General features: G+C 38.2%; 1 protein-coding gene and 1 non-coding gene across 7 annotated transcripts in view; both read right to left on the bottom strand.

Moving 5' to 3' along the window:
• TESK2 (testis associated actin remodelling kinase 2) overlaps window positions 1-14,753 on the bottom strand; it is a 164,001-nt gene that overhangs the window by 67,393 nt on the left and 81,855 nt on the right. The window lies entirely within an intron of this gene.
• Window positions 4,260-4,365, bottom strand: LOC119528274. The gene has a single exon (XR_005215594.1). It is a non-coding gene; the product is annotated as a U6 spliceosomal RNA (small nuclear RNA).

Raw genomic sequence — 14,753 nt, 5'->3', positions numbered from 1 at the left:
TAGAATAGGTCATTCTTATCTAAGTGTTTGCACAACTCCCCAGTCAATGAAATTATGAGTCAGTATGCCACTCATTTATTAAACAATTATTTATTGAGTGCCTACTACGTGCAAGGCATTAAGGACCCAGCAGTGAATAAAACAAAATTCCTGCTCTCAAAAGAAATTCCATGCGAGGGGTCATTCTAATGGAACGGGATGAGCAAGATTAACCATTGGAGAATGAAAATGAGAACTTTTATTTTTTTTAATCTAAAAAAAGAGAAACTGAATTTTACTAGTACTTAATGGGGATGTATTCAAAAATATCTTCCTAATGGGGTACTGGAGTAGGCAGAATAACACTGACATCACCCCCCAAAGATGTCCATGTCCTAATCCCCAGAACCTGACAATATGTTATGTTGTGTGGCCAAGGAGAATTAAAGCTGTAGATGAAATTAAGGTTGTTAATCAGCTGACTTTAAGACAGGGAGATTACACTGGATTATCTGGGTAAATCCAGTGTAATCACAAGGGTCCTTAAATATGGAAGAGGGAGGCAGAGGAGTCAGTGTCAGAATGATGCAATCTGAGAAAAAGACTCAACTGCTGGCTTTGAAGATTGAAGGGGACTATGAGCCAATGAATGCAGGCAGCTACCAGAAGCTGGAAAAGCAAGGAAATGAATTCTCTCCTAGAGCCTTCAGAAAGAAACACAGCCCAGACAACACCCTGATCTTAGCCCAAGAACTGTGTCAGACTTCTGACCTACAGAACCGTAAGGTAATAAATGTGTTGTTCTAAACCACTAGGTTTGTGGTAATTTGTTATGGCAGCCATAGAAAATTAATAGTAGGTATAATATCAAAAAAGTTTATGGCTCACTCTCCTGTGCTATTACGTTCACAGATTTAAGATAGACTTTGGGCTTTGACTCTTTCTTAAACAAGCATAAGGAAAAGAATATTATGATGTTAACTTGGTGGGCATTCAGATCCAGTCAGTCAAATACTTATTCAGCTCACAGTTCTATATAAAGCTCAGAGTTAAACATTAAAGTTTAAATATTGCCCCTCCTCAAAGTTAATTACCTAACAGAAGAATGAAGGAGGTGTGACAGCATTCTAAAACACATCTAGCTATCTTCAATCTGATAAAATACCACAAACACTGTTAGACTTGGACCTCCACAAGACTGCCTAACAAGATCCAATAAGAAGAGTTCTGTGAACACTGCGTCAAAGCTGTCAGAAAAATCACTACTTATTTTTCACCTATAATACACCTGGATACTGTTAATTGCTTTATATATGTTACCTAAAATGAAATTACCTCCATTTTACAACCTAGGAAAATGAGGTTCAGAACGTTTAAGTGACTTGACAGAGGCTGGAGGGAGTCCTGGAATCTGGATCTATTTGGCTCCAAAATCCTTGTTTTGCCCTGGGACAATGGGTAAGGAAGAAAAAGGCCAGTGGTTCAACAACAACATCATTTTTGATTCATAAAAAAGAACTGCCAATATGTGAACCAATGAAAATCTAACCAGTTTGTTTTACAAAGCCTTTCTACTGCCAACTTTGAACAATAAAAACAGCATCCATATTATAGGAGTTCTTCTGACCGGTACTGGTCTTTCCAGAAAACCATCTAACTCCAAAGGTTACAATAAAAATAATTAAGAGGCTTGAAATAAACCTACAATCGAACATTAAAATGTGAGGATAATTTTGATATTAATATGCTTTCTAAAAGGCCTACATCTGAAACACTGAAATCTATTTAGGTTGGTTCATTTTTCTTAAAAAAAAAAAGCCCGTTACTTCATAACTTTTGCTATACTAAAAATTTTTTTTAAATTAGAGAAGTTGCAAATTCTTCAGCATTATTATTCTTATGCATTATATAGATATTCCTTTTTAGTTTCTAGAGTATCAGAACAGCTAGAAGGAAATACCTGAATATGTTAAACAGTAATCCAGTAGACTTGATTTCTGATGATAATCGTATAACTATATAGACTTTATCGTGTGACCATGTGACAGTGAAAATCTGGTGAATGACACTCCCTTAAAAGAGTGTATGGGCAGATGAGTAATAAAATAATGACATATATATACACACATATATATACATACAAGTATATATGTGTGTGTGTGTGTGTGTATATATATATATAATGGGAGAGATAAGGGTTATGGGATGGTTTGGGTGTTCTTTTTTTATTTCTTTTTTTATTTTTTAAATATTTTTTCTTTATTTTGGAGTAACAAAAATGCTTGAAAATTGATTGTGGCAATGAATGCACAACTATATGATGATATTGTGAGCACTGATTATATACTTTGGCTATATTATATGGTGTGTATTTCTCAAAACCACATTTTAAAAAAAAAGCAAATGAGATATATTACTATACTCCTACACACCTATTAGAATGACTAAAATTAAAAACTGAACATATCAAGTGTTGGAGATGACACAGAAAACCTAGGACTCTTAAACATGCTTGTGGAAATATAAAATGGCATAACCACTTTTTAAACAGTATGGAAATTTCCTAAAAAGTTACACATAGTACATATACCTATTATATAATCCAGCCATTCCACTCCAAGACAAATGAAAGCACATGTTCATACAAAAACCTATACACACATGTCCATCAACTTTATTTGTAATAAACAAATACTGGAATCAACCTAATGCTCATCAAAAGGTGAATGGATAAATAAATTGTGGTATATCTATACCATGGAATACTATTCAGCAATAAAGAAGGAATGAACTATATTAACAGACATTGTAACGTGGTTGAATAACAATAATAATGCTGAGTGAAAGAAGTAAGACAAAAAAAAAAGAGTACAGACTGTATGAGTCCATTTATACAAAATTCTAGAAAATTCAACTAATGTATAAGAAGAGGAAGCCAATCAGTGGTTGCCTGGTGTGCCAGTATGAATGTATTATGTCCCCCCAAATGCCATTATCTTTGATGTAATCTTGTGTGGGCAGATCTATCAGTGTTAATTAGACTGTAATTCTTTGAATGTTTCCATGGAGATGTGCCCCACCCAACTGTGGATGATGACTCTGATTGGATAATTTCCATGGAGGTGTTGGCCTACGCATTCAGGGTGGGTCTGAATTAAATTACTGGAGCCATATAAATGAGCTGACAAACAGAAGGAACTCAGTGCAGCTGTGAGTGACATTTTGAAGAGGAGCTACAGCCAACAGGGACACCTTGAAGAAAGCACAGGAGCTGCAGATGCGAGTTTGAAGACAGCCGTTGAAAGCAGACTCTTGCTCCAGAGAAGCTGAGAGAGAACAAATACCCCAAGGGCAACTAAGAGGGACATTTTTGAGGAACTGCAGCCTAGAGAGAAACATCCTGGGAGAAAGCCATTTTGAAACCAAATCTTTGGATCAGATGCCAGCCACGTGCCTTCCCAGCTATCAGAGGTTTTCCAGACACTATTGGCCACCCTCCAGTGAAGGTACCCGATTGCTGATGTGTTACCTTGGACACTTTATGGCCTTAAGACTGTAACTGTGTAACCAAATAAACCCCCTTTTATAAAAGCCAATCCATTTCTGGTGTTTTGCATTCTGGCAGCATTAGCAAACTACAACACCTGGTGACAGAGGGAGCAGGGCATTAAAGGTCTCGAGGGAGGGACTCCAAAGATCATAAAGGAGCAAGAAAAAACTTTTGGGGGTGATTACAGGATTCACAATTTTGAGTGTGCTGATGGATATATGGTGCATATATATGTCAAAATTGATCAAACTGTACATTTTAAATGTGTTTTTATGTCAATTATACCTCAATAAATCTACTTAATTAAAAAAATTAGAGAAGTTGTATGTTTACAAAACAATCATGCATAAAATACAGGATTCCCATACACCACCCTATTATTAACACCTGGTATTGGTGTGGTACATTTGTTACAACTGATGAAAGCACCTTTTCATAATTGCACTATTAACTATAGCCCATGGCTTAATTTAGGGTTCACTGTGTTGTGCAGTTCCATGGATTTTTTTTTAATTTTTATTCTTGTACCATATATACAACCTAAAATTTCCCTTTAACCACATTCAAATTCAGTGCTGATAATTACATTCATGATGTTGTACTACCATCACCACCATCCATTACCAAAACTTATCCATCATCCCAAACAGAAATTCTGTACATTTTAAGCCTTAACTTCCTATTCCCTATCCCTAACTCTGTCCCCTGGTAAGTTATATTCTAGATTCTGAAAAATATGGAACACTACACAAAGCTGCATGTCATACTTTTGCAGGGCCATGCTAATCTTCTCTGTATTATTCCAATTTTCATATATATGCTGCTGAAGTGAGCACGTGATATGTTTTTATCTGATTTCACCCCATTATTTTGGAAGGAAGGCCCTCTACCAGTCTCCACTAAGCTTTAACATGAAGCACTTGCATTTTATTCCCAAATAAAGCAAAGATATCATTATTTTCTTGGACCAGAGAGAACTATGAAAAACCAAAAAGGAGAAGAGGGGACAATGGCTCAGATCTCAAGTCCTAAAAGAGCTATCTATGACTCTAGACCCATTAAAAAAAAAAAAACTTGCTGCAATTCAAACATGTTTTAAGGGTATGATATCATGGAAAACTGGTTGTACTAGGTCCTAGATATAAGAACTCATAAAGAAAACTCAGCTGAACAGACATTAACCACCAGAGTTTCACATTAGGTGACACTAAACAGCTGGTTCAGTCTGGCTTTCTCATTCTGTCCCTAGCTTTTATTGTCCAATTTTAAGACAGTCAAAGACAGAATAAACATTATTCAGCAATCACTAGATCATGTCAACAACAAACAGAATAACAAGAGGGCCAATCAGGTTTGTGGTCTAATTTTATTTTATTTTTTAGTAAAAAAAATATAGAGATTTAAAAACTTAAAATTAGATCTGCTTTGTTATAAATGTTAAACTAGTTAATAAATATAAAAAACCCTAGTTTTCTGGGAAGACAACAAATACCCTCTGTGCCAGTTTGGTTGTATTATGTCCCCCAAAACGCCATGTTCTTTGATGCAATCTTGTGGGGCCAGACATATTAGTGTTGATTAGATTGGAATCCTTTGATTGAGTGTTTCCATGAAGGTGTGACTTAATCAACTGTGAGTGAAATGTTTGATTGGATAATTTCCATGGAGGGGTTACCCCGCCCATTCAGGGTGGGTGTTAATTGGATCACTGGAGTCATATAAAGGACTTCACAGACAGAAGGACCTCAGAGCAACTGAGAGTGACATTTTGAAGAGGAGCTGCAGCTAAGAGACAACAAAGTAACTCAAGAGCAACATTTTGGAGAACACCGTTTTGAAACGCAACCTGGGAGCAAGCGGACACCAGCCATGTGCCTTCTGAGCTAACAGAGGTTTTCTGGATGCCATTGGCCATTGTTTCGTGAAGGCACACTATGGTTGACGCCTTAGCTTGGACACTTTTATGGCCTTAAGACTGCAACTTTGTAACCAAATAAACCTCCTTTATAAAAGCCAATCCATTTCTGGTATTTTGCATTCCAACAACATTAGAAAACTGAAACACCCTCTATCTTGAATAACAACTGAAACTGATTTAAGACTAAGAATGAATTCATTCCATAAGTATTCTTTCTTTAACAACAAATTTTAAACTACATTGCTCAAAACTGCCTTGCAAGCAGCAAAATACCAAATCTGACAAAGGCAGATCTATTAATACATATACATGCAGTGACTGTGTTGTCAAAATGCTTTTTCAATTCAATTGAGAAGAGAATATCCATAAATTCAAGTATCTAGATTATCTCCCCAAGCTCTGAAAAAGCTTTTTGCTCATTCCCAAACTTATCCTTTGTTCTAAGATTACTCAAAACTCACATTAAAATAGCCAAATATAAACAAATACTTCATTTTATATGAGCATACTTCTGAAACAACAATCTAACAGTGATTCATTTCTTCTCCCTCTCCCAAAGTAGGAGAAAAGTACAGAGGTAAAAGAACTTCAATTCAATCTAACAAGCATGTATCAAGCAAGGTTTATGTTCTCAATAGATAAATGAAACAATGAAAAAAAAATGTTACTGCTTATCACATAGATACTAAGCACAATGCCAGGCAAATGAGACTAAGAGGAAGCTACACAGGTAAACATGACAGTTCTTCTAGATAGTCACAGTCAAATAATGATGATAATGATAACATTTATAGAGCAATTGCAATGTTGTCAGACATTGTCTAAGTATTTTTAATCTTCAAAAAACCACTATCCAATAGGTACTGTTATTATCTCCATTTTACAGATGAGAAAACTGAAGTTCAAAGATATTAAGTGGTGTGCCCAAGGTCACACAAATAGCAAATAGCAGAGTCAAGACTGGATCCTTAACTCTTGAGCTTTATGCTGTACAGTCTAATATATGATGCTTCAGGTGATTATGATAATAGTAATGGTGATAAAAATAATAATAGCTAAGATTTAGTGCCTTCCACTGTGGTAAGTTATTTACGTGCATTAACTCATTTAATCCTCCCATCAACATGGTGAGGTTGTACTATTATTATTCCTACTTCTTGATGAGGAAACTGAAGTTACAGAAGTTACATAATTTGCCTAAGGTCCCCTAATTACTAAGAGGCACAACCATCCTGAATATCTCTTCTGAATTTCAGGCTTATTTATCCAACTGCCAACTTGATATTACCTAATCTTCCACCCCTAAAACTTGTTCCCCACACACTCTTCCCCAGTACAGTTATTTGTAATTCAATTTTTCAAGTGCTCAAGTAAAAAACCTAAGAGTTAAGTTTCAGTAGAAACAGTAAAAGGATTCCGATACATTACCAAACAGTCATCTAATAAGGCACATGATGTCTTCATTTTGGAGCATTGGGGGGATCTGAGCATGAATCAGCTTGCTTATACTTCTGTCACTGCTGCCTTAGACTCTCCTGAGTGGAAAGGACATAAACTCATCTCAAACTAACTGAAACCCAAAAGGCCTCAATCTAGATGGCAGAGTGAAAAGCTCCAGGGCTCCATCTACCCATAGAAGCTTTGAACAACCAAAAAAAAAACTGGCAGAAACATCTTTCTCAAAGCTCCAGAAAATAGTTAAAAGATTATAGTAACAGGGTAAGCACCTAAGTAAGAAAAAGGCAACTTAAGAGTGATAGGCTATCCCATGATCGCCTGGCTGGCCCTCCCACATCCCCTTACTAGCTCAGTGTAGAGCTGGCTCATGCTCCCAGTGCAGGTCCCTGGTGTCAGTTTCAGACAAAATGGAAGGGCCCTTGTGAACATGCCAGGAGCATGTATGTCTGGCCCAGACTCTCTGGTGGAGGCCTGATGGATTGAACCAAGACATTTGTTGCAAGCTTGCCATCCCAGAACTTGCCCTGCACATAGAAAGCAGTTCACAAACTTCTCCGACAGAATGCTATGGGAGATCAATCAAGCCATGGCTGCCTGGGGTAAGAGACATACATTGCAGTGCCAAGACCAGGAACAAACTGTTTCCTAGAGAAGAGGGGACATTTGTATCTGTGTAAACAGGGGACTTCCTAGAGCCACAAACACATGCCCAAGATAAGAAGCATGTGCAGAAAGGACCCGAGAGGCCCCCCTATACTTTGCCATGGAGCTATTCTCAAAACTCATTGTGAGGATAAGTTCTGAAGGAGAGCACTCACATAGATCAATCTGCAAAGACCAGAAAAGGTGTTTTCCCCCCAAACCCCTGGCATTCAAGGAAAGCTCCGCAATAACACTAGCTGAATACAAGCTTAAGGAACAGACACTTCAGAATCTAAATTCTAGCCATAACACATCATTAAAATGTAGACCTGAGACATATCAGACAAAGACTCTTGATAAAGGACATAAATATGCTCAAAGAGCTGAAGAAAAACATGGACAAAGAACAAAAGGAAATCAAGAAAACAACAGATGAACACAAAGAGGATACCAACAGAGAGATGGAAAGCATGAAAAGCAATCAAACAGAGCTGAAGATCATAGTAAAAGAAATTTAAAAGTTCAATAGGAGACTGGAGCTAGCAGAAGAAAGAATCAGAGACCTTAAAATCACCCAGTCTGAAAAGCAGAAGAAAAAAGAAGAAAAGTAAACATAGCCTGAGGAACCTTTGGGACACTATCAAATATGCCAATATGTACATTGTAGGAGTCCCAGAAGGAGAAGCGAGAAACGCACAGAAAGAATATTGAAAGAATACTGAAAACTTTCCAAATTTAATGAAAGACATGAATATACACATCCAAAAGGCTCAATAAACTCCAAAGAGAATAAACCCAAATAGACCCACATTGCCACATATTATAATCAAACTGTCCAATGCCAAAGGTAAAGAGAGAATTCAGAAAGCCATAAAAGAGAAGCAATGTGTCATGTACATGGGAGCCTCAATAAGATTAAGTAGCAATTAATGTCATGGAAGCAGGAAGGCAGTGGATTGCATATGTAAAGTGGTGAAAGAAAAATATCTGCCAGCCAGGAATTCTATATCCAGCAAAACTATCTTTCAAAAATGAGGAAAGGATTAAGACATTCCCAGATAAACAGAAGCTGAGGGACTCTGTCACTACTAGACAAGCCCTACAAGAAATGCCAAAGAGAGTTCTGCAGGTTGAAAGGAAAGGACAATAGACAACAGAAGTCACCTGAAGAAATAATCATCTCCAATAAGGGTAATGACAGGGTAAATAGAAATGACAGTACTATGGTATATTTGGTTTGTAATTCCACTTTTATCTCCCACAGGATATAAAAGGTAAATGCATAAAAAGTAATGATAAATCTAGTGGTTTGGGCCTCATAATGTACAAACATGTTATTTGTGAAAAGAACTACAAAAAGGTGCTGGTTTGGATATATTACATCCCCAAAACACCATGTTCTTTAATGCAATCATGTAAGGGCAGACATATTAGTGTTGATCAGGCTGGAATCCTTTGATTGTTTCCATGGAGATGTGACGTAATCAACATTTCATTGGATTATTTCCGTGGAGATATGAATCCCACCCACTCAGAGCAGGTCTTGATTTAAACATTGGAGTCCTATAAACAAGCTCACAAACAGGACGTCAGAGAAGCTGAGAGTGACATTTTGGAGAACAGCTGAAAGAGATATTTTGGAGATGGCTGCTGAAAGAAGACTTTTGCTGACACTTTGGATTGCTAGCCCAAAGTTTGCCCTGGAGAAAATAAGAGAAGACAAACACCCCAAGAACAACATTCTGAAGAACGCACAGGAGCTGAGAGAGGAGCCAGAACACAACCTGGGATCAGCAGATGCCAGCCACATGCCTTCCCAGCTAACAGAGGTTGTCTGTTCGGTGAAGGTATACTCATGTTGCAGCCTTAATTTGGACATTTTCATGGACTTCAAACTGTAAATTTGTAATCAAATAAACCCCCTTTATAAAAGCCAATCCATTTCTGGTATTTTGCATAATGGCAGCATTAGCAAACCAGAACAATAAGTATGGAAACACAGTTTGTATATGTACTATTGAAGTTTAGTTGGCATCAAAGAAAATGAGGTTGTTACAGATTTAGGATTTTAAACCTAAGCCCTACAGAAAGCACAACCAAAATACCAGAGAGACAGAAAGTAGAGTACAGCTTACCAGGGGTGAAGGGGGCCGGGACAATGAGGAGTTAATGCAAAACAAATGTAGGGTTTCTTTTGAGTGATGGGAAAGTTCCAATAATGGATGGTGACAAGGATACTGCAACACTGTGAATGTGACTAATCCCAGTGAATGGTATGCTAGGGAGGGGCTGGAATGCGAAGATTTATGTTGTGTATATGTTTCCACAGGTAAACAAGAAAGAAAGAAAACAAGAAAGAGATACTAAAGAGATATGGGAGAGGTGGGGCAAGACGGCAGCATACGGAGGTGTGGAATCTAGTTAGTCCCCTAGAGCAACTAGTAAATAGCCAGGAACATCTAGAAAATAGTCTGGAACAACTGATGGGGGAATATCCATGACTGGACAACATCCTATACCAGTCAGGAATAGTTAGAACAGCTGAGATCACAGCACAGAACTGTAAGTAAAGCTCCTTAAATTGTGGCGCTGGTGCCCCTCCCCCACTGGGACAGCAGCCTGAGTTGCAAAACTTTGCTGAGGGAAAAAGCAGCAGTCCCTGATGGAAGCAAGGGAATGTAGCTCAGCCAAGCTCCGACTGCAGTTTTAATTGACAAATCAGGACTACTGAATACAGGCTATGAGCATAGATAAACCTGGCAAGCAGGAATGGAACCAGCAGGTTTATCCTGGCAAAGAGGAGGCAGGGCTGATGGAAAAAAAAATACAAAAATAAATAAAAAGAGGCTTTCGGAGTCCAATGAGATCAGAATACTGGAAAAGGACTGTGCCACAAGAAAAGGGACACACAGAACCAGGTACCAATTCTGGTTCTTGCCTGGTGAACTGGAGGGCTGGGGACTGGCTCTGAAAAGGGGACTTCTTGCTTTTTTCTCTTTTTTTCCTCTCATTCTAAGTAGTTCATTAGAGAAACCCTCAAGCATTTTCAATCATCAGCATTGACCCATGGAGTTAAGAAGTCAGATTCAAAGGAAAAACTCAAGTGTAGGAGACAATTCCCTAAAGGGCTTTCCTTCCCTAAGAAAAGAGGGGGTTGGGGCCCACCTCAAGTAGTGGCTCTCCCTCAAAGAACTCAGACCCCAGGGCCTGGGGAAAGTGGGGGGAGGAACAGAAATAGCTTAAGCTTGGCTTCTGACATCCTCATTCCCTGGCCGGGACAGAGTCCACTGAGAATTAAATACTCTGCACCTCTTTACACCAGTGGGGAGCTGCAGGCTGACAAGCACCACCTACGGTGCAGGACAGGAAAAGCACAGAGTCTAGAGGCCTCACAGAAAAGTCTGACAATCTGCTGGGGCTCACTGTCAGGGAAACCTGGTACTGAATACAGCCTCCTCCTGAAACCTGGGCCTGTCTGGTCTGGGAAAATCTGATTGGAGAAATCAAGGAAACCAGATGACTAGACAACAGAAAATTACAGATAACACTAGGAAAAGTGAAGATATGGCCCAGTTAAAGGAACAAACTTGCATTTCAACTGAGATATAGGAATTAGAACAGCTGATTATTAATCAAATAAATCTCCTAAATCAATTAAAAAATCAAATCAATGAGTTGAGGGAAGATATGGCAAAAGAGATGAAGGATATAAAGAAGACATTGGGAAAACATAAGGAAGAACTTGAAAATTTTAAAAAACAATTGGCAGAAATTATGGGAATGAAAGTCACGATAAAAGAGATGAAAAACACAATGGAGACCTATAGAAGCAGATTTGAAGAGGCAGAAGAAAGGATTCACAAACTGGAAGAGAGGACATCAGAAACCCTAAACACAAAAGAAGATAGGGAAAAGAATGGAAAAATATGAGCAGGGTCTCAGGGAACTGAATGACAACATGAAGTGCATGAATATACATGTCATGGGTGTCCCAAAGGAGTAGAGAAGTGAAAGGGGACAGAAAGAATAATAGAGGAAATAATCACAGAGAATTTTCCATCTGCTATGAAAGGCATAAAATTGCAGATCCAAGAAGCACAGCATACCCGAAAGAGAAGAGATCCAAGTAGACAGACTCCAAAACACTTAATAATCAGATTATCAAATGTCAAAGACAAAGAGAGAATTCTAAAGCAGCAAGAAACTCAATAAGACTGTGCGGATTTCTCAGTAGAAACTATGGAGGCAAGACGGCAGTGGTATGATATATTTAAGATACTGAAAGAGAAAAACTGCCAACCAAGAATTCCATATCTAGCAAAACTGTATTTCAAAAATGAAGGAGAGTTTAAAACATTTTCAGATAAACAGACACTGAGAGAGTGTGTGAACAAGATACCTGCTCTACAAGAAATACTCAAGCAAGCACTACAGACAGATAGGAAAAGACAGTAGAGAGAGATTTCAAGAAGAGTGTAGAAATGAAGACTATCAGTAAGGGTAAAAAGAGAGAGGGGGAAAAAATAAAAATAAAGTAAGATATGACATATAAAATCCAAAGGACAAAAAGGTATACAGAAGACATTACAAAATGATGGATACAGTATGGTCACACCAATATGGACTAACAATGAACAAAATTTGGGAGTTGAGAACATAGGTTATCAGGAGATAGAAAGAGGTTAGAGATCAGGCATTTGATGCTGAAGGAGTACAGAAGGTTCAACAGGATTGATTGTATAGACCCAGAAATGGACAGCACAATACTGTGTGACGGTAGCACAACACTGCAAGTAGTCTGAACAAAGATGAGTGTGAGTATGGTTGAAAGAGGAAGGCTAGGGGCATGTACAAGACCAGAAGGAAAGAGAGAAGACAAAGACTGGGATTGCATAACTTAGCGAAACCTAGAGTGGTCAATGATGGTGACTAAATGTACAAATATAAGAATGTTTTTAAATGAGGGAGAGAAAATGAATGTCAACTTTGCAAGGTGTTGAAAATTGGATGGTATAGGAGAAAAAATACAATCAATGAAAACTAGAGACTGTAGTTAACAGTAACATTGAAAGATGTTTCTATTAATTTTAACAAAGGCAATATCCCACAGCTAAACATCTATAAGAGGGGGATATAAGAGAGTGATATGGGATTCTTGGTAGTGGTGATGTTGTCTGACCTTTTCATTGTATTTTACTTTTATTTTTCTTCTATCGTATTTTTATTCTTCATTTTTTTTTCTCCTTTTCCTCTTTCTTTGGGGGGAAGAGATAGAAATGTCCTCATATAGATTGTGAAGGTGAATACATAATTATATGATTATACTGGGAATCATTGATTGTTTACTAACAGTGGATTCTGTGATATGTAAACAAAACTGTTAAAAAAATAAACAGAAGGATACAAGTGCTGGAGAAAATGTGGAGAGAGTTCTGTACCTATTTCCTGTTGGTGGGGAAGTAGAACAGTGCAGCCCAGCTGGAGGGCAGTGTGGTGGTTCTACAAGAAGCTAACTATGGGGTTGCCATATGGCCCTGCAACCCCATTATTGGGTATATACTTGGAAGAACTGAGAACAGGGACAAGAGAGGGCATTGCACACTGGTGTTTATTGCAGTCATATTTATGATTCGCAATGGATGGAGATGGCCTAAGGGTACATCGACTGATAAACAGAATGGTGAACTGTGGTGTATACATACAATGGAATATCGAGTGGTGGCAAGAAGAAATGAAGTTGTGAGGTACGCACCTAGATGAATTGACCTAGAGGACTGTATGTTGAGTGAACTAAGTCAGAATCAAAAAGACAAACATTATAACGCCTTGCTAATATGGACTAACTATAATGTGCAAACTCTGAGAGCACAGGTATCAGGGGAAGGTTTATTTTCTGGATTGTCAGCTTTTAAAGCAGTCACATCTATTCATGAGTTGTGATGGCTATCTCTAAATTCTGAGATGCTGAGCTGTTCGTGTATAACTTGGTTGGTCCCTGTAACTTCAAGTATCTGTGTGACACTTGAGATTCAGAGCCAGAGTTCAGCAGCTATGAATGTCAGCATTACACCATATAGCAAATGTTAAAAAAGCTGAAAAAGAGATCAGACTTCAATTAGTGACATGAACAAAAGGGAATTGATTAGAACTAAGGTAAACCAGACTAACGAGAAAAGGATGATATTGACTGTGTTTTAAAACCTCAACTTTCGTATGAGACCAAAGGAAGAGATGTTTATTAGGTACAAAATCTATACTTTCTGTAGCAAGCTATATAATTTAAATTGTATGGTCAGTTCACTCAAACACCATAATTACATGGAACCTTGAAAGGGGGAGAGATCTGGTTGGTTTGTAGAGGGTAGCATGAAACCCTGATATATCCCAGAGTAATTTGGGCAGAGAATAAAAAGTATTTGCAAAGGCCCCTTGAGGGCCTGGGGAAAAAAACGTGGAAATACTAAATCTCCCCACCTGGGGAATTCCTGATATTTTTGCAAGCATTGGGGAATACCACTGTAGTAGGCCAAGTACTCGATATCTTGGGGCTTGCCCTTATGAAGCTTGTTACTGCAAAGGAGAGGCTAAGCCTACTTATAAATGTGCTGAAGAGTCACCCCCAGAGAACCTCTTTTTTTGCTCAGATGTGGCCTGTCTCTCTCTCTCAGCCCACTTGGCAGGCAAACTTACTGCCTTCCCCACTATGTGGAACATGACTCCCAGGGGTACAAATCTCCCTGGCAATGTGGGACATGACTCCTGGGGATGAGCCTGGATCTGCCTTCATGGGATTGAGAAAGCCTTCCTGACCAAAATGGAAGAGAGAAATTAAACAAAATAAAGTCTCAGTGGCTGAGAGATCTCAAATGGAGTCGAGAGGTCATTCTGGAGGTTATTCTTATGCATTATATAAATATTCCTTTTTAGTTTTTAGTGTACTAGAATAGGTAGAAGAAAATACCTGAAACTGTTGAACTACAATCCAGTATCCTTGATTCTTGAAGATGATTGTATAACTATATAGCTTATACAGTGTGACTGTGTGACTGTGAAAACCTTCTGACTCACACTCCCTTTATCCAGAGTATGGACAAATGAGTGGAAAAGGGGGGACAAACAGTAAAGGAATAATAGGAGGGAAAAGGAGTATGAGATGTTTTGGGTGTTCTTTTTTCCTTTTATTTTTATTTTTATTCTTACTCTTAT

This window comes from Choloepus didactylus, chromosome 2 (genome assembly GCF_015220235.1).
Source record: "Choloepus didactylus isolate mChoDid1 chromosome 2, mChoDid1.pri, whole genome shotgun sequence".
Lineage (NCBI taxonomy): Eukaryota > Metazoa > Chordata > Mammalia > Pilosa > Megalonychidae > Choloepus > Choloepus didactylus.
This window is presented reverse-complemented; position numbering and strand designations above follow the sequence as displayed.